The following is an 18601-nucleotide window of genomic DNA, read 5'->3' as shown; positions in this document are numbered from 1 at the left end:
AGAGATCACTCACCAATTACCGTCACGGGCAAAACAGACTCAGTTTGGGGAAAAATTAACTCAATCTATTACAAATCAACCGGAGTAGGGTAATGAGAAATAAAACCAAATCTCAGAACACCTTCCCTCCACCCCTCCCTTCTTCCCGGGCACAACTTCACTCCCGGATTCTCTACCACCCCCCCAGCGGCACAGGGGGATGGGGATGGGGTTTACGGTCAGTTCATCACACGTTATTTTCTGCCGCTTCATCCTCCTCAGGGGGAGGACTCATCACACTCTTCCCCTGCTCCAGTGTGGGGTCCCACCCACGGGAGACAGTCCTCCACGAACTTCTCCAACGTGGGTCCTTCCCACGGGCTGCAGTTCTTCACGAACTGCTCCAGCATGGGTCCTTTCCACGGTGTGCAGTCCTTCAGGCACAGACTGCTCCAGCGTGAGCCCCCCACGGGGTCACAAGTCCAGCCAGAAAACCTGCTCCGTGGGCTCCTCTCTCCACAGATCCGCAGGTCCTGCCAGGAGCCTGTTCCAGCGCGGGGTTCCCACGGGGTCACAGCCTCCTTCGGGAACCCACCTGCTCCGGCGTGGGGTCCTCCACGGGCTGCAGGTGGATATCTGCTCCACCGTGGACCTCCATGGACTGCAGGGGGACAGCCTGCCTCACCATGGTCTTCACCACGGGCTGCAGGGGAATCTCTGCTCCGGCGCCTGGAGCATCTCCTCCCCCTCCTTCTTCACTGACCTTGGTGTCCGCAGGGTTGTTTCTCTTACATGTTCTCACTCCTCTCTCCGGCTGCCGAATACTGCCGTCCCAACTTTTTTTCCTTCTTAAAAATGTTATCACAGAGGCGTTACCACTATCGCTGATTGGCTCGGCCTTGGCCGGCGGCGGGTCTGTCTTAGAGCCGGCTGGTATGGGCTCTGTCGAACACAGGGGAAGCTTCCAGCAGCTTCTTACAGAAGCCACCCCTGTAACCCCACCCGCTACCAAAACCTTGCCACACAAAACCAATACAACAGGCAAACTTATCTGTTGATATTTGCAGGCTTCAGTCAAGGTATTGCTCATATTCCATCTGGATCTGTCATGATATCCCATACTGTGGATTTTCCACTGGTTTCCAACGTATCATCTGCGACTTATTATATGCTGTTCTTAGTTATTGCTTGCTTTCCCTTCAGTTAATTGCTAATCAGTTAGTTTCAGGTTTTTGGATGTTATGTTATGCTAGAGGCTACGTCCACATTGTAACTAAAATAATTTTAAAAGGTTGAGGATTTTTATGGACATCACTGGCAATAACCTGAGAATCTTTTGGCTCCATCTAAGTCAAACTTTATTGTGGATATTGATAAGTGGATTGTAAATCTCTTTATTTCTTGAAAAAGCTCTTCATTTCAAAGAAACTTTGGCTTTTGAAAGGAAAGCTTTGTTTTTACATGTTTTGTGGCTCAGTTTTACTAGAACTAATTGAGGTTATAGTAATAGCTGACTTAATTTATATGGTAATAGGGATGATAATTAAGAACTTAGGTACAAAGAGGAGACTGAAAGTAAGATGTCACTGAGCATCAAGTATAGATTATGGGCTCAATTAGGCTTCTTGTAGTAATGAACCATATTAACAAAACTGAATCAGATCAAGGGGAGAGAGAAACATATCTTTGCTAATGTGTGTCCGAGTTTCTCTACTGAAAAGTAGGTGGCTGACTAGTCCACATGTTTTGATAACAACACAGTACTGTTCTTGGGATATTCAGACACGGATGGATTCAAGGTCATGGAATTGCTGGGAGAAAGCTTTTGTGTGGAAATTGTCCCATAAATAAGTGCCTAGTTCTGGGCACCATAAAAATGTAAGGAATGAAGTGTTGTTTAATTGAGTACATTTGTTCAGTGGCTTTCTCTACTTATGCAATACTTTCCTTCCAGGAGAGCAGTACTGAGAAAGGGCATGCAAGACAGGCATTTCTGAGTTGTCTCCCTTTTTTCCCCTACTACCCTTCCCTTCCGTTTTTGAAACGCACACCAAAAAAAATTACTTGTAGCAAAGTTTCAAGCTGTAGTGAAGTGTGGCCCTTTCTCCCCACAGTGTTGCTTTTCTCTGGAAATTGTGACCAAAGTCACTTTGGAGAGAGAAAATTCAGTAGGGGTGTAAGCAGAAGAGGAGGAGGTAAGAATATATTAATACAGTGTAGAAATAAAAAGCATATAGATTGGAAATCCTAGTTAGGAGGCTAAACGTTTGTATGCTCTTTTTGTGAGTATATGCTGTAACGTTAGGCAAAACCATTGGCATAACAAAGCCATTGCTATTGATTTCAGTTTTGGTCAGGATTTTCCCTCTTCGGTGTCTTCCTTTCTTGTTCTAAACCAAGGTGAGATTCTGCTATCTTTTGGTCCCTTTCCCTTGCCTGTGTCCTAATAAGCTTGTTTAACTGTAGTGTTTCAGTGTGGGTATGTGGTAAACTGGTATATGAAAACTGGTTCACTTCATGGGGTTGAGGCTTTTAGGAAGGATGAAAAAAATCAAGGAAAAAGTTTTGGGCTTGGAAATCTGGAGTTTTTAGTATGCATCAGCTTATCAGCTGTAGGCAGAAAGCAAGAGATTCTTGCCCATTTTCCAGGCTGTTCTACTGATTTATGTATGTGTGTTGGGAGAAGCTGAAATACTTTTATCCTAGACCCGAGTCACAGGTACCAAGCACGAAAATTAGGGAATAAAGTTATTAGGGAATAAATACCATTGCACAGTATTATAAAGCAAGTTACAGAATTGGCCCAGGTATGTAAATATCTTCAAAAGTAATTTTGGGTAGGAAAAAATGTACTGTCCCCTAAACACAGTATTGTTTTCCCCCTCCCAAACCTGCTCAACACTCCTGAACTTGGAGGGAAATAGGACCTCTTTTAAATATGTATTTAGAGGAGTGTGACCAAGCACAAGGAGTGTCCACATAAATCGTGTTTTCTTTCAACTTTGGCAGTTGTACATAATTTTGTACTTAAGCAATGTAATCTTTATGCCAAGTCACTCTGGTTGACTTTGTTTGCTTGAAATACCCATGGAAACATCTCAGTTCAGCAACAGCCACTGTGTCAAAGTCTTTGAGGTGACGTGATGCATCTCAGAGTGATGTGTTTGTCTGGATGCAGTTGAAGAATTTTTGAAATAAGATTACTTTTACTTTTTAAAGGAAAATGATCAAGGCAACAGGTTTGCAATTACTTCAGTCGCTTTGGAAAAATATTATTTTTATATTATCTTTTGCACGTCCTCTGAGGATGAAAAAGCTTTGAAGTCTCTTTTTTAGCCATTATTAATACCTTGCATTTTAAACATTGTTGCTTTACTCTGGAACCATAACCTCACTGGACGTTAATAAAAACCAATTGCAAAAATGGAAAGCAGGCTGTAGTTTTCTGTCTCTTGTTTGCTTTTTCTCCAATTTTCACTCTGTTTCTCACTCTTTCTTTTCACATAACATATATCTACCAGGTTAATTAAAAATAAGGATCCTTTTTCTGGGCAAGTAGTAGACCATGTGTTAAATCTGAGAAATATATTGGACATCCTTTCACAAGGCTTGTGTCATTATTTCTGCAAATTACAGAAGGTACCATTATTTCCTCAGAGCTTTCTTGAAGTCAAGAATACCCAGCCAATGAGTCAGAACCTCTTCACATTTCGCCTTTTATTTCCAAATTTTCCAATTGCAATGGTTGTCTGTGTTGTTTTTTCTAAACCCCATAAATGTGTAAAAAAAAAAAAAAAAAATCTAATTAAGTGAAAACAGACTGAAATGTGACTCATCCTACTCGTCAGGGATTGGTTTGCTGATGTAATTTTGCCTTCTATAGCCAAAACATGGGAACAGTTATAACTAGTCTAAGATGATATTATGTTTCTATTCAACTAAATCAAATCTCAATACTCTTAAAAAAAAAAAAAGTTTTCATAGGAATTACTTTCTTTCAGTCCTCCTATTATTAAGTAAATTTAAGCATTCCCCAAATCAGTCCTGCATGTCACATGAACCTCTTACTAGAACTTACAAATCCAGCAGGGAATTTTCGAATGAAACAGCAGCTTTTATGCTCCATCAAGAGGGATTCCTAGCAGATGACTGTGCAGCTGTAGTAACCTCATTGTTCAGGGCAAGTGAGATTCTGCTTAGCATAATGCTGAATTTCCAACCTCCCTCTGTATTTTCTGGGGAACTTGGTTAAGAGACAGAAAAAAATATTTCTAATGTTACATTGCTTAAGAAATACACAGGAAGTTAATTTTTGAAATGTTATAATTTCTTTGGTTCCAAAATGCCTTAGCTCACAATCTCTTTGCTTGCTTTATTATTTTATTAGCCTTGCTGGGAAAATAGACTTTTAAGTTCTTATGGGAACAGGGGAGGAGGAGGAGGGAGGAGCAAATAGATTAACATCTGAGAATTACAAAGCTGTGAAATAAAAACAGCTTTTGGGACACCACTGTGAAGTGAGTAATGCATTTGGTTAGGGACTCATGGAAATAGGACTACGTAAAGAAGACAGCAGGCTGCTGAGGGATGGCCTGAAGGGGAAAGGAAGGGAAACTGCTTGGCTGTCTGATGAAAAGGGGAAACCTCAGGCATGTCTGTTGCTTGAAGAAGGTGGGATGCTGAAGTGGGATGATTTATTTCATGTTTCTCACCTCTCCTAACCTGGCTAGAATTGTCTTCCTTGGAATTTGCAGACCTTTGAATGTCCTAAGTTGGGTACTTGCACTTAGCCTGCACAGGGGAGCTGTCTTGGGAGCAGTAAGCCTTGGCTGTGTGCTGGCCCAGGAGCATTTACAAGGGAGGCATGTGCCTCCATTCTCTTTTTTTTCCTTAGTCCTTCTGCACGCCTCCATGGTGAAATCTTACTCGTGTGTGTCCACTTATACATCCCTTATTCTCAGATCCAGTACCCTCCTTAGCCAGGACATTAACTCATGTCCTGCTATTTCCCTGGTATTTTACCATGCATTGCCATCTGGCATGGAATACAGGTTGAAGTAACTTGTACAGCATTAGTTGTAGAAATAAAAAACACACTTTAGGAATGCCCCCGGCGAAGTTGGGAAGTTGTGTTTGTGTGCCACAGCCTCCTTTAGCAACTGCAGTACTCTTTAGTGCCTGACTAGCCAGAAATGAGGACACATTTCTGCCTCTCTTTTTAGCTGCCACCATTGCTGTAAGCCAGAATGCTGATACAGCTGGAAAGGAGTAGATGGAGAGTGGAGGGTGAAAGGGAGGTACACAGTGGAAAAGAAGGTATGTGTATGGCATATACAGACTGCAGGCGCTTTGTGGATACACACCATCTCCTTGCTTGCATCTCATGTGGTGTTAAACAAAATGTCTTGAGATTCAATTTATACATTTGCAGAAATAACAAATTAGCACAAAGTTCTGAAATTGAATTTTCTATTCAAGTGATGACTTTCAAAATATTATTACATGATACAACATTGCTTACTAGAGAAAAGACAAATGCTATTCATTGAAGTTACTAAGCTGTAAGCTGCCCATACACTCTCATAACCTCACAGATCCTGCCAGCTGCCCAGTTCATAAAATGGAACACATCTCTCATTCACAGAATAATTGTTTTTGTCAACATGTTTCACTGTGACAGAAAATTTAGGTATGACTTAATGGGACCTGGGATTATAGTAAGTAACTTTACCATATTGTTAATAAATGGTATAAAAAAGCAATACCACACCTTCAGCACCTATTTCCTTTACAAAATAATGATACAGCTCACTTGGCAAATGTTCAAATACTGTGAGATGGGGCAGGTGTTAAAGGAATGTGAAGAAAAATATTATGGCTGAAAGTAATGTATGATGTGCAGTTGGGCAGGGCGGTGGAGCAGGGTGGACTGGCAGGAGAGGGACTATTGATTCCTTGGTAGTTCACTCCTCAGCCTTGTGGGAGTGATGTATTGTTGTGCCTGAAATCAGCCTGTCACCAATTCCCAGGGCTGCACAGAGGAACTAATCATGGTTCCCCTGGTTCCCTGCTTGATTCTGTCCTAGTCCTGACCTGCCGTGAAAGCCCTAGCAGCTTTCATAGCAATTTGAAGTGATGCATTTGAAACCCTAGCAAGAGGTAAAAATGAGTCCTAAGGAACATCTGCCAAACAAGGGATCAGTTGTGTCCAACTCCTTATGCTGCTGCATGAGGCTTTCCTGGATTTCATCACCAGGAGCAGACAGGAAAGCAGCTATGCTCATGCCCAGATCTCTGCTTTCTGAGCAAGTAGGATTGCTCAGAGAGCGAGAGGATGAGCTGCTCAGGCACACCCTCCTTCAAATTGGCACATGTTAAATTACTAGCCTGAGTCCCTCGCTGTCCTCCTGCCAGCATGTAGACAACTGGAGGAGCTGTGATGTAAGCCGCAGCTGTTTGCTGCTCCATATCTCATACCCAGAGCAGAGCCTCCAGTTAACATGAGCCCAAAGCCAAAACAGTTGATTAGTCTGCGAAACATACTACAGTTTTTGCCATTTTAAAATGTAATCTGGCCTGCAGTCATAAAAAGCCATGAAAATGAGCAGTCATTCAAGAAGAGCTGCAGCTGTAGGAGACTGTGTTTTGCCCTTAACAAATGTGTTTAATGTCTACTAAGTTTAATGAGACTTACACAGGTGCACTGATGACCTTCAGATTTCAAAATAATTTGTTTTTTGTTTGAATGCTAGTGACTGAATTTTCCAAGCCTGGTGCACAGCTGCTTTTCTTACGAAAATATATATCTCTAATTAACTATTTAAACTCTTCCTCATTTCCACAATGGAAACAGAAGATTGCACAGATGAAGAATTGCGCTGATTTTACCTGATTTGCACAAACAAGTTCTGTAATTAGTCCTTAAGTTCCTCAGTGTACCCATTATTATAATGCTGACCCATTTCACAGAAGTTCTGTATTCATCAGTTTAAATGTGAAAAAGTAATATTCACATGAATCCTTTGCCAGCTCTTACTTTAAAAGTACACTTGCTTTTAAAGGGACACTGTGATGGTACTACAAGGATATGAAAAGGTATTCACTGGGAACTGAGCTAGATTGCTAAATGACAAATTACTGAAGTGCCTTAGGCATAACTTTTGCTTTCAGAGGTGGAAGAAATAGGTTAATCTTGAGAATTCCAGGAACAACACAGATAATTTGCAGAAGGACTAAGTTTCATAGGCCTGGTGTAGATCATGAATGTTTGCTAAAGAAGCAGAAGATTATTAAACTTTATGTCTGTCCTCAATAATATGGATAAATTCACTTTCAAATAAAAATAGGACAAAACATTGAGAACTTACTTGTCAGGATGAATATTGGGCACCTGTATGTTTGGGGAGGAATCTTGTAGACAAGCCAAGCTATAGGATTAAAGCCCTCCGGTAGCCCCTGCATAAATGTGAGTGAACAAGACAGGACTATTTTTGGAATATCCCTCTTATAGACAGTGGAGAATGATTTCCATGAAGGCTGGTAAGTATCAGGGACTTAAGTTTCAGTATCACTTAAAGTAATTGTTTCTGCAGTTTCTTTGAATCACTTCTCACCATTGTTAGAAAAGTTGCATTTGTCTTCGGCTTTTCTGACTTCAGTGTTCAGAAAGGGCACTTGGTGCTGGCTTGAATCTGACAGTGAAAATGTGACACTAAATAAAGCTTGGAAATAAACAATTGCAAACAGTCTTTAGATGGATTGAGGGATTTTACTGCAACATCCACTCTTGTAGACACTAATGGTCCTTTGGGTACAACACATGATATCTAAAGTTTCAAAAACATTACAATAAGCACTGAAGGGAGTATGCTGTTGAAAATGATCAACTTCATGAAAATAAAGGAATCATTCTAAACTATGTGTCTGTTCTGTTCTTTCCTATGTAGTATAACTTGGGGTAGTGTCTTTTTTGCGGGGGGGGGGGGTGTTCAGATAATTTAAATCCTGTAAAAAGTGCAGGATTCAGCTGTGTTCCTGTTTATACAGACTCGTTCTCTGCCAAAGAAAATATTCATCTGTGTGCCACCCTAAGTAAGTACTTTCTCTAGTCTATGTGTGTGTTAAGTTCAGCTTGGTCTTCTGATGGTCTGTTGTAGCCTATGTGTAAGATGGTGGGCTTTTAAAATTCTTTGGTTTAGGTTTAGCAGCAAACATTCAAGTAGCCATTACAAGACTATCATAACAACAGTGTATTGTGGTCTCATAACCTCAATCTGTGGTTATGGAGAATGTAAAAGGCTCCATCTGCCTTATTTTTTGTCCACAGAATTTGTATTTCTTTATTTCACTGTTGATACACAGGTTGTTTAACTTAGACCATGGTAGAAGCCCTTTTCAAGGACATGCTTTAGCAGGTCAGTGGGCTGAGTTTCTTCTAGTACTGATATTGAAACTGCAGTGCCTTCTGTTATCTGTAGGTCTCAGCCTCACTGGAAAGAGCTTTATTACACAGTTTGAAATGTGATTTTTTCAGAGGCCTAAAAATTTTCTTACAAGGGTATAAATAGCATTCTTAAAAGTCTGTGACAATGAGGAGAGGTTAGGAGTAACTTTTTTTCCCTCCCCTCTCTTTCTCTCTATTTTCTTTATATTAGAGTATTCTTACAAGATTATTCAGAAGTGTCTGTGTACAAGCCTCAATCTAAGATTTCGAAAAGGCTAAAAAAAAGAAAAAGAGAAGATATATTAAGTAAACTAAGCAAGGCCTGGAGAACATCCAAGCCCTAGGAATATCTTACTGAATGCTGGTGACTTTAAAAGACTTTGCCACATCCTTGAGTCGACATCTGCATGCACTCCTACTGACTTCAGTGGGGCTTGTGACAGTTTGACAACTATTCCTGCGAGAGCGTTACAAGATAAGGCTGGGATCAATGTCTAGTTCATGACAGGACTTTACCTCTGACGTGTTTGCTTTCTTTTCAGAGGGACATTGTCACAGGCTTCTTGAATGCAAATAAATGAGGTCAAGATTTTATATTGCAAATTTTCCTTTATTTTCAGTAGAATAGGGCTAGGATTTCATGCCAATCACTTATCTTAGGTGTAATTCTAAAAACAGTTGCAAGAAGCAGACTAAAAAATGCGGAAAATTGTTCCACCTTCACTATGTGTATGAATTGCCACATTTTCTGTTGCAAGTTTTATAAGTGTATATGAAATAATAATAATAGATACTTAAACCTTGTATTCCAGTTGCAAAAGATAAGTTTTTATTGACACTAAGCAAAAGCATCTGTTCCATCCTACTTGAAAGTCTCATTCATGCAATTTAAACTTTGCTCTTCGTAGGAGAATTATTGCAGCGTTGAATGTTGGAAGTATACAGAAGAAGTTGAAACAGCACTTTCATCTGTGTTTTCTACCCACTATATGAGATATTTAAATATAAGCGTAAAAATAGTCAATAACAATCAAACATTTAATTTCTGGTATCTTAAAATCTGTAGGATATCAAGTACTTTCTATTTAGGCCTCTTTTTCTTAATAAATATGTGATTGGGAATGTATTTAAGAGACAATGTCATGTGAGGTCATGTTAAATAACAAAGCTAAAAAATCCTTTTGAAAGTAACCTGAAAGATTGTTAGGAATACCATAATCAAAATGATAATGCAATATGAGACGTCTCTAACCAACAAGCACAATTACAAGAAATGCAAGTTGCAGTTAACTCATCCCTATACTTAGTTTTTGTGGATGTGTTTGTGCTTGGATTAAACGAATAAACCTTAGTCCAATCAAGTTTGAATATATGTGACAATTAGAACTATAAAGTAGTGGACATGGAATAAAGTGGTCACAGAAAGTGTTAAAAAGATGGATTTCTATCACACACCTGCAGAGCAGCCTGCAGTGCCAGGGCTGTGTCACTTGCTGGGCTGTGGGAGGCTCAGGCGGATGGAGTCTGCTCACCAGTTTGCTGTGGGACACAGTGCTGATGGGTATCTCTCCATGTGACTGGAGGTTTGGTCAGGGGCTCCACATGGAAAACACGTTAGGTGATGGCAATAGGCACAGTGAAAGAGATCTGCAGGTTTTGTGCACGTTTTGTCTGGGGCTTTTTTCTACATAGCTAAGTCTGTGTGGGCTTTGCTCTGCTTAGCAGTATTTAGACTTGATTTGCATGCTGAACTAATGTGGGTGTAAATGAATGTCCTGGGAGATTCGAAGGAGAGTGTATGTGACATGGTATGGTACTTTTAAAGTACTTGAATATAAATCCTTTATACAAACCCTTGCTTTCTAACAAGAACTCTAAATCTTTCCCAGGTATCAAACAGTTGTTAACTGAGGGGAAAGAGAGAAGTCCAGTCACCCACTGTGGCTATTGCTTATCCCTGACTATGTTTTAAACCAACCCGTTACTGAATCAAGGGCTACAAGGTGAGGTTGTGTTCGTGTGCTGCAGTGCCATCAAGTTTAAGTATTTTAGCTGCTGTCAGAAATGACATAACCAACAGAAGATACAAGGAGACTGTTTATAAGTTTTTACCTACCACGGGAATTTTAGGGTATAGGGATCTTTGAGAAACGCAAGTTATTCTACTGAGGAAATGTAAAATGATCTTTAAGCATTAGTAGCTATTTTATAGAACATCTGAGGCTCATCTAAGCTATCATTCTTTAAAAAGGGTAAGAGGCTGGTTTCCTGAAATACATCATGAAAGCAATCAGTTGAGGCAAAATAAAACATGCCAGTGAATACGGAGGGTAGGTATTCCCCTGAACAATGTTTCAGCCTGTTAACCAGATGAAAATCCATTTGCTGATGGACCATAGCTTTGAAAATAAGCCTATGTCATGAAGAGTTCTAAAATAAAATTTTTAAAAAGGCTCAGTTAACACACTTTTTCACAGCAAAAATTAAATGTAAACTTGATGGATTGTTTCTGAGTAAACTGTTTTCAATTAGTGTTTAATCTTTAAAGGCAGTGAGAAATGTGCTCTGCACATGTATTCAAACCATAGTGTAATAAAGCTCTTAAAAGCTATAAAATATTGGAAAGAAGACAGCATGGAAAGGAAATGGAAAAGTAAAGGAGACAGAATGAACCTTTCTCTCTAATAAATCTGTTTTGCATTCTGTAGTTGAATGTAGCATAAGTAACCAGGCAACTGTACTGACATTTATCTAATGTTGTCCTGGGCTTATAGTTCTAACAGTGACACCAACACCCACAGTGTTACAGTTATAGCTCTCTTAGACAAAATTTCTCTTGTTTTAGCTTTGTGTGAGTGTGATGCATAAATTCAAGTCTTGTATCCTTGACTTACACAAATGCTGATTCCTTTCTTGCTCCTTTTTCTCTATTACTTCCTTCTGCTGTTGTTGCTCTTCCCCTTTCTTCTATTAATCATCCATAATTTGGTCGATGTTGACACAGTTTTTTGCTTGCTGCTTCCAAGAAAGAGAAATGGAATGTCCATGTCAACATGGAAAATAATAAAATTATGACAAGTTTTCCTTTTTTATGATTTTTTAAAAATACTTTCAAATTGGGTTTTATTCATTCCCTGGTTTTCCATTTACCAGACCTTATTGTCTGATAGAAGTGGACCCTATTTTCCAGAAGAGGACTCACTTTTGAGAGAGAATATAGTCAGTTTATAAATAACATTTTCTTGCTGGAAGAAAAATAATGCTGGAAAGAATCTAAAAAGATAATCTAGACTATTCCCATCCTTCAAAGCAGGATGAACCCTATCCACATTATTCCTGGCAGGTGTTTATCTAAGTTTTTGTTTTAGACTTCTCATGGTGGGGCAAGTGCAAGCTGCCCATCACCATTTGTTGCTCTGGCCCTGTGCAGCTGGTCTGGTGCATCAAGGGAAGTGCTCTGGATTCTGTGTGTGCAGAGAAAGACCACACTTCATACAAAAGAAATCCAGATGCACGTGGAAGGGAAAGGCTTACAAGTAGCTGAAGTAGCTATGATGTGGCTTGCTAGGGCTGCTGATATACAGAGGAGGTGTATGTACATTTTCTTTTATTTATTGGTCTGCTTTTGTTCCTCATCTCAAAAAAAATTACATGATCCCACATTCTCATGCTTTTGAGGGACAGAGTGGTATAGCGAAAGATGACCAGGGACACCAAGGTAGTATGAATGTGTGCTTGTGCTGAGGGTTTGAACCATAGTTTTTTTTATTTTAGCAACAACAGGTTGGATGGGACTACTACTGCTGCTGTCACTAGCACTTGTCAGAAGGGTGTTATACTCAATGCTCCAAATAGGGATGCCTGTTTATGTATTAACTTTCTTAGTCAAACAGTGTGATGAAAAGATTGTTAGAAAGGGGTAAAAACATCCATCCCGAGGAAATATGCAAATTCAGTAGCTGAACTGCTGCTAGCTTCAACAGGGCCAATGTTTCACCATGGTGTCTACTGGTTTGATATGGTGTCGAGGATAGCTGCCCTAAAATTATTAAACCTGTTTCTTCTTTCTTGTTGGTACAAAATATTAATTAAAGATATTCAATAATGTATTTTAAGAAGATTACCTTACAAAATGTTGAGCAATTCCAGTAAGATGCTCTGAGCAAGCTAAGTTCCTTTTGCCATTAGAGCTGAGGCCTTTCCAAACTTTAGAGGGTAAGTAAAATCAAATGCTCTTTGACTATCCAGGACAAAACCAGGATGATTAAAAATGGAGATTTTTCTGGCAAATGTAAATTTTATGTATGACATTACATCAAACATTCACTAAACATCTGCTAAGGTTTTTTTACACAGGAAACAATATCCTGTGTAAACGGATCCCTTCAGTCCTACTTTATAGTGTGTGTAAAGTCACAGGCACTTTGTTTCACATGGATGTAGTAATGAATATGGTTTTGGGGGGTGGGGGTGGAATTTCTTAGTTCAGTGGCCCTTTCCCTCAATGTTTCCGTCCTGAGAAGGGAAATTCTCCTTGGACTCATCTCCAATTTTGGCTTGCACAGTGCCTCATCTGCTCAAGATACTCCCTTCTGCAGACCACCCAGGGTGGTTCCCCCATAGCTCGCTGGCAGCCAGCAGGCTGAGGCTGAGAGCAACTGCTGAAAAAGTCGCATGTTTAAGCAAACAGACAAATTTCAAATTCATTTGGTTATCTTGGGGTTTATCTTATTTGGCAACTTGGTCTGTAGAGCTTGATCAGTGACTGGCTTTCCTTGGAACATTATGTATATTTTTTCCTCTAAGATTAATTTTAATGTACATTTACTGTGAGTAGCCTGGTGATTCTAAACTCCCTCCTGGAGTGCTGCTGCTGCTTTAGTCATTCTCAGTTCAAATCTGTAGGCTGACTCTGTTAATTGGCACATAGTGTGTACAGTTTTTTTCTGCATTTTTATTTTGCTAGGAAATAAGATGTAACTTGGGAGCAATGTGGTATGTAAGACTGCATCCTGAACTTCTTACACTTGTTATGATTGGTAAGAATTTTGCTGCAGACTTAAATGCTCTATTCCCCAGGCCTGTCTCCAGTAAATGACTGTCAGCTTTGGATATTCCACAGAATTAACTATAAGGCTGAAGATGAATGCTTTTTTTTAAAAAAAAAAAAAAAAAAGTATAATGATAGGGGTAAGAAAACAATTGGCCAGTGATGGATAAAATAAATACATAAGATTTTAATCATTCCCTTAGTTAATGTAATTTAAACACTAAATGACAGATACAGTATTTTGTTTCTTAAAGGCATGCTATGTTGTACTAGGACAAGATGACAAGTTACCAAAGGGCTCATTTTGTGCTCGGAGCTGTACTGAGCATATTAAAGCACAGTTCAGTGGTCTGATATATGTGACAGTAAGATGAATTAGTTCTACATAGTCCTAGATGCAGATTTTTAAATAAAGGAATGCCAGTGAAATGAGTATAAAACAAACACTGTAGTATTCTTTTAAAACCGTGGGTAAAGCTTTGAGGTGGTGATTACGTAACCCTGAGCCTCAACACAGTTTATAACAAGCCTTGTCCTAAAAGACATGAGGGCTGAAAATAAACTTTCAGCCAAATTCCCTGTTTACAGTCTCGTTGATTCCACTGATTCCCTGGGTCAGAAAAATGGAGATGTGAATCTGCTTGTTGGATTGGACTTTAACTCTACTTTAGCATGGACCTTCAGTCAATGAAAAAGTACAAAGTAAACTATCTTAGGGTCCCAAGGTAAATGAATTTAATATTTAAAAAAAAAAAAGTGGAGGCCTATCATCAGTTGGGCCTATTTGGATTACAGATTAGTATTTGCCCTTGCCATTTAAGTGGCTAACTTGCTGTGACCCTTTTATGTTTTTGTTTAATCAGTTTAAGTTCTTTGGTGGATGAAAACTAGCTTGACAATGAATTTGTAATAAACAATGAAGTAATGATGCTGGTTTTCCTGTTCTAGGTAAAGAATAAGTAGAATTTACAGAAGGACTTCACGCAAGACTTTACCTAATTATTCTTGATTTTTTGCTTAGACTAATGTTGACTTTAATTTAATTGAGGTATTTAATAACTTTACTGAACTTATTGGGTTTGGAATTGCCCATAGCAAAAGCAGATTTATGGTGACTGATGTAATCCAAGACCCCACACTAGCCATATAAAAGCAAAGTATCATCCTACTTCCCCAAATTAAAACTAACTGAAACAACATTACAGAGTTTGAATGTAACCAAGAAAGCTGTATTTCCTCCCTCTTCTCTATAAGGACTTAAATTCATTTACTAAACCTTCCTACCCAAAAGTTGATGGGAAAATTCTCCTGCAAATGGGCAGTAACATTACTGATGTAGCATCATTTACATTTCTAGCTGATACTGTTTTTTTGGTGGATTTCTCAGCAGAAAGATTAGGATTTTGAGGTGATGCAGTTTGGAATCTAGTCCATTTAAAGATCTGATTTAAAAGTAGTATCATGTTCCTCTGTTTATATTCTTGCCAATTTCTGTAGTTTCTTATTACATTTTCTTATTTTAAATAATGGAATTTTCTGTCCTTTTACTGTGTGAAAGACCTGTATAAAACAAGAAAACTGATTCCTTATGCAGTAAAGGGTCTTAAAAGTGCAAAGTGAACACACTTTAAAGGAAAAGAACTGTTTTTCCCTCATTATTTCAGTTGTGTTCATTTTAATGCTTAATTTTAAGAAACAAGAGTAAAAGATTTTATGTGGACTATATTCTTGTGAGTTAAAACTGTGGTATGTCACTTTACATTTTTTTTTTTTTTTTTTTTTTTTAAGCTAAGTGTGTGAATGCAGAACTTATACAAGGTGGAAATTTCAAACAGCACTTACCACGGATTTAACTGCCTACATAAAATTTGATAGCAACTCTCAGATTGAATTAAGCTGACTTTAGTGAAACTGCACTGCTTTTGAAAATCTTGCTTGTTTTCGAATGGATACTTTTTGAATTCAAGTACAGCTGCTTATAAATTTCCATGATTCTGCTGATTTCATGCTGCTGCTAAAAGGCTGGTCCAGCATCTTATTTGTAGCAGATAGCTTGGTCATTTATATTGAAGGCATTTTTTGTCAACTTGGTACAAATCGATTTAAAACAGGAACACTGTCACACTGTATGTAACAGTGTGAAAGGTCCTTAAACTCTGTTGAAAAGAGACCTTCATGGATACTGGAATTTTAATTACTCATATGTATCCATGCTCTGAAGCATCCTAAGCTAATAATTGTTTTTTCTGGCCCGACTTGGAGATTTTGAGAGGTGTAAGCCTGTGAATTATATTTAAATATATTTCTGAGTCTTCACAATTACCTAATAGTATTCCCTACCTTCATCTGTCACTCAAAATGCTCTTTGAATTTTGAGTAACTTTGAAATTCACATGTGATTTTTAGGTCAGATAACATACAGTCCCTACTTATTGGCTAAAACATAGGAATGGATATTAACCGACTGGATATTACAGAGTATTTAGTTATACTTCCCCCCCCCCCCCCCCCCGCCCCGAGTAGTGTATCTTGACATTTCTAGGTTTGTCCTAGCTTTGGGGACAGCTGTTGTTTCATGAAGACTTTTTAGAGCATATCATAGAGGAGCACACGCTGCTTTTGCGTGAAGATTTTGCTCTTGTTTTGTTGTTTCCCTCCATTTGATATAAAGATCCTTCAAACTTGAAAGAGTCTGGTTGCTCTAATGTGAAACATGAAGCATTAGAAAGTGATCTTTTAACCACGTCATATCACTTTTTCATCTCCTGGGAGTCAGAAATCAGCCACAAATTGGTAGCTGAGACCATCTCAATTTCAAAGAATTTCCTGCTAGTAGAAAAAGTCTGGTTTTGTGTCCTGTGTTTCCAGATCTATTGCTCTACTGAGATGGACTAGAGAAAGAGGAGAATATTCAGTCCTACTACTCCTGCAGTGGCTCTGTCTACTAAATTTAGGTTCATTGCATACTGTAAGCTTAATGTATAACAATGAGTAGACTGAAGGTGCATTGGAAGGGAATCAGCCCCAGGAGTTGGGGCCCTGGATCCTCCTCCCAAGGAATTTTCATTTTGTATAAGTTTTCCTTGGCACAGAAGAGAAATGAGCCCCCAAAAGTCTCTATCTGGCTTGGTTTCTACTGAATATATCACCTTAGGCTAGTTTGCTAAATTCCACATTCCTCTGTTCTTACAGAATCCTAAAAATGATGGAAAAAGTGAAAAACGGTTGGAGAGAAGTTGCTGCATAAATATACAGTATTATTCTATGCAATATTGGTTTCTCCCCTATTGAGAGGAGGAGGGGGAAGTGACACTGAGCATACTTGGAATTACTTATCTGCCTACTCTTAATTGCTTAGTCTGACTCTGTTTACAGTGGTACTAACTAAAGAATTTCTCTCACTTGTATCCAATGTGATGCTATCAAATAGCTAAGGCCTAGAAGTTAATCTGTTTAAATGAAAAAAGATAGACTTAATGAGTAGTTATGATGCTTGTAATAAAATTGAAAACCTCTTTAAATGCACATCCATGGTGAAAGGAACTATTTATAAAGGGATCGATTCACTAAGCAAATTTACATCATTTTCTATTCTCTGTTGTTCATCTGTTTTGGTTATGTGGCATAATTGTTGGCAAGACCAAGGCAGAAATAGATTTGAAGGGCAGCTTTTAGATACTGCTGTAGGAATCTCTCCAAAGGAGAGACTAGACTTGAAATAGCAGAAGGTGTCTCTGAAAATCTCTCCGACTCCTCAGAAAAAAGTTCCATTGGAAATGGTAAAAGGGGTCCTTCTGATATTTTTTTTTTTTTTTTTACCCCCCCCCCCCCCCAGTGAGCTATCAGGGGGGAAAAAAGTGACCATAATTCAATATTGTTCTTGTTCTGGTGTTTTTCTCAGAGGCTATGAGATAATGATGGTAAGGCTCATTCTCATTCTTTGTGTGAATACACTAGGAATTTACCAACCTGTTGCAGACTTAAGACTTGGGGAAATAAGTGTGAGAACTTAATCTAATTTTCAGGACAAAGTTAGCAACTGTATAGGCGAGTTTTACCAGTGTGTGGCTGTTTCTGTGATTCTGTGGTGGAGTCTGAATTCCTTGTGGTTTCATTGTAGCTTTCCCCAGGCTTCATGGAGGACTTGGAGCTGTGAGTTCTCTGAGCAGTTGTCAGCTTTATTATAAGAAATTTCACATAAATCCCCTCCAGTTAGTAGCATATAGTTCAGGAAAACCTACATTTCTGTTGTAATGGTTTTTCATCAATGAGCACAGGAGACTTTTCAAAACACTGTCCATATTCTCAGCCTTTCTCCTCTTAAATTATTAATAATAAATATTTCTGTATTTAATACTATAAGTGACAGGTTACCTCCAACTGTGGGAAAGCTTGTGTAGTGTGGTTTTTAAAATGTGTTATTTTCCTTTTCTAATGTATATACTGATTTTCCATTGTGTAATTTCATGTGATGATTTAGCAATGATAGTGTGCTGGGTTACGGCTGTAAGCTTTCTTGTTTGCTGCTCTCTTATAACTAATGTGCATATAGAACAGTGCAAATGGCAAAGGTCAGATATGGTTCTAAACTAGATATATGATCTAAAGCACCTGGTGTTTCTAGCCAGCATCGTGTAACATCAGCTTTCCAAGGGAGATCTCCTGGGGTTCTCCTGAAGTATGGCATCTAAAATATATGACTTTTGAGACTAGCGAACCAGTGCAAGTACTCATGAACCTGTCAAAACAGAATTTCAACCTATGACTAGGCAGGTTAACAAATGTGAACATTTTAGTTCTGAGTTTCTCAACTGATACTTACCAATGATTATGATTGCTTTTCAAAATAAAATTGCAGCGGCTTGCACAGCTTCATTATTTCTGTTCTTTCTCATAGCTACCACTTTTGAGCAGTAGGGACTGTGGGATATTATGCTCCTGCAGTGAAACCCTGTATGGGTTTAAGACTGCTGTGTCAAGACTGCTTGGTGCAAGAGAGCAGGGAATTTTGATTTCATTCTCTTTCAGCATATTTTTCTGTTAATCCCTGGTTTTGCTACTAGAGTAGGTATTGTAGTGCTACACCATTTTCTGGGTTACCTTTCCTCTTCTGGGTATGCTGCTCTTCT

The sequence above is a fragment of the Harpia harpyja genome, chromosome 7, assembly GCF_026419915.1.
Source record: "Harpia harpyja isolate bHarHar1 chromosome 7, bHarHar1 primary haplotype, whole genome shotgun sequence".
In the NCBI taxonomy this organism is placed as follows: Eukaryota; Metazoa; Chordata; class Aves; order Accipitriformes; family Accipitridae; genus Harpia; species Harpia harpyja.
The sequence above is the reverse complement of the archived record's forward strand: the minus strand, read 5'-3'. Positions refer to the sequence as shown.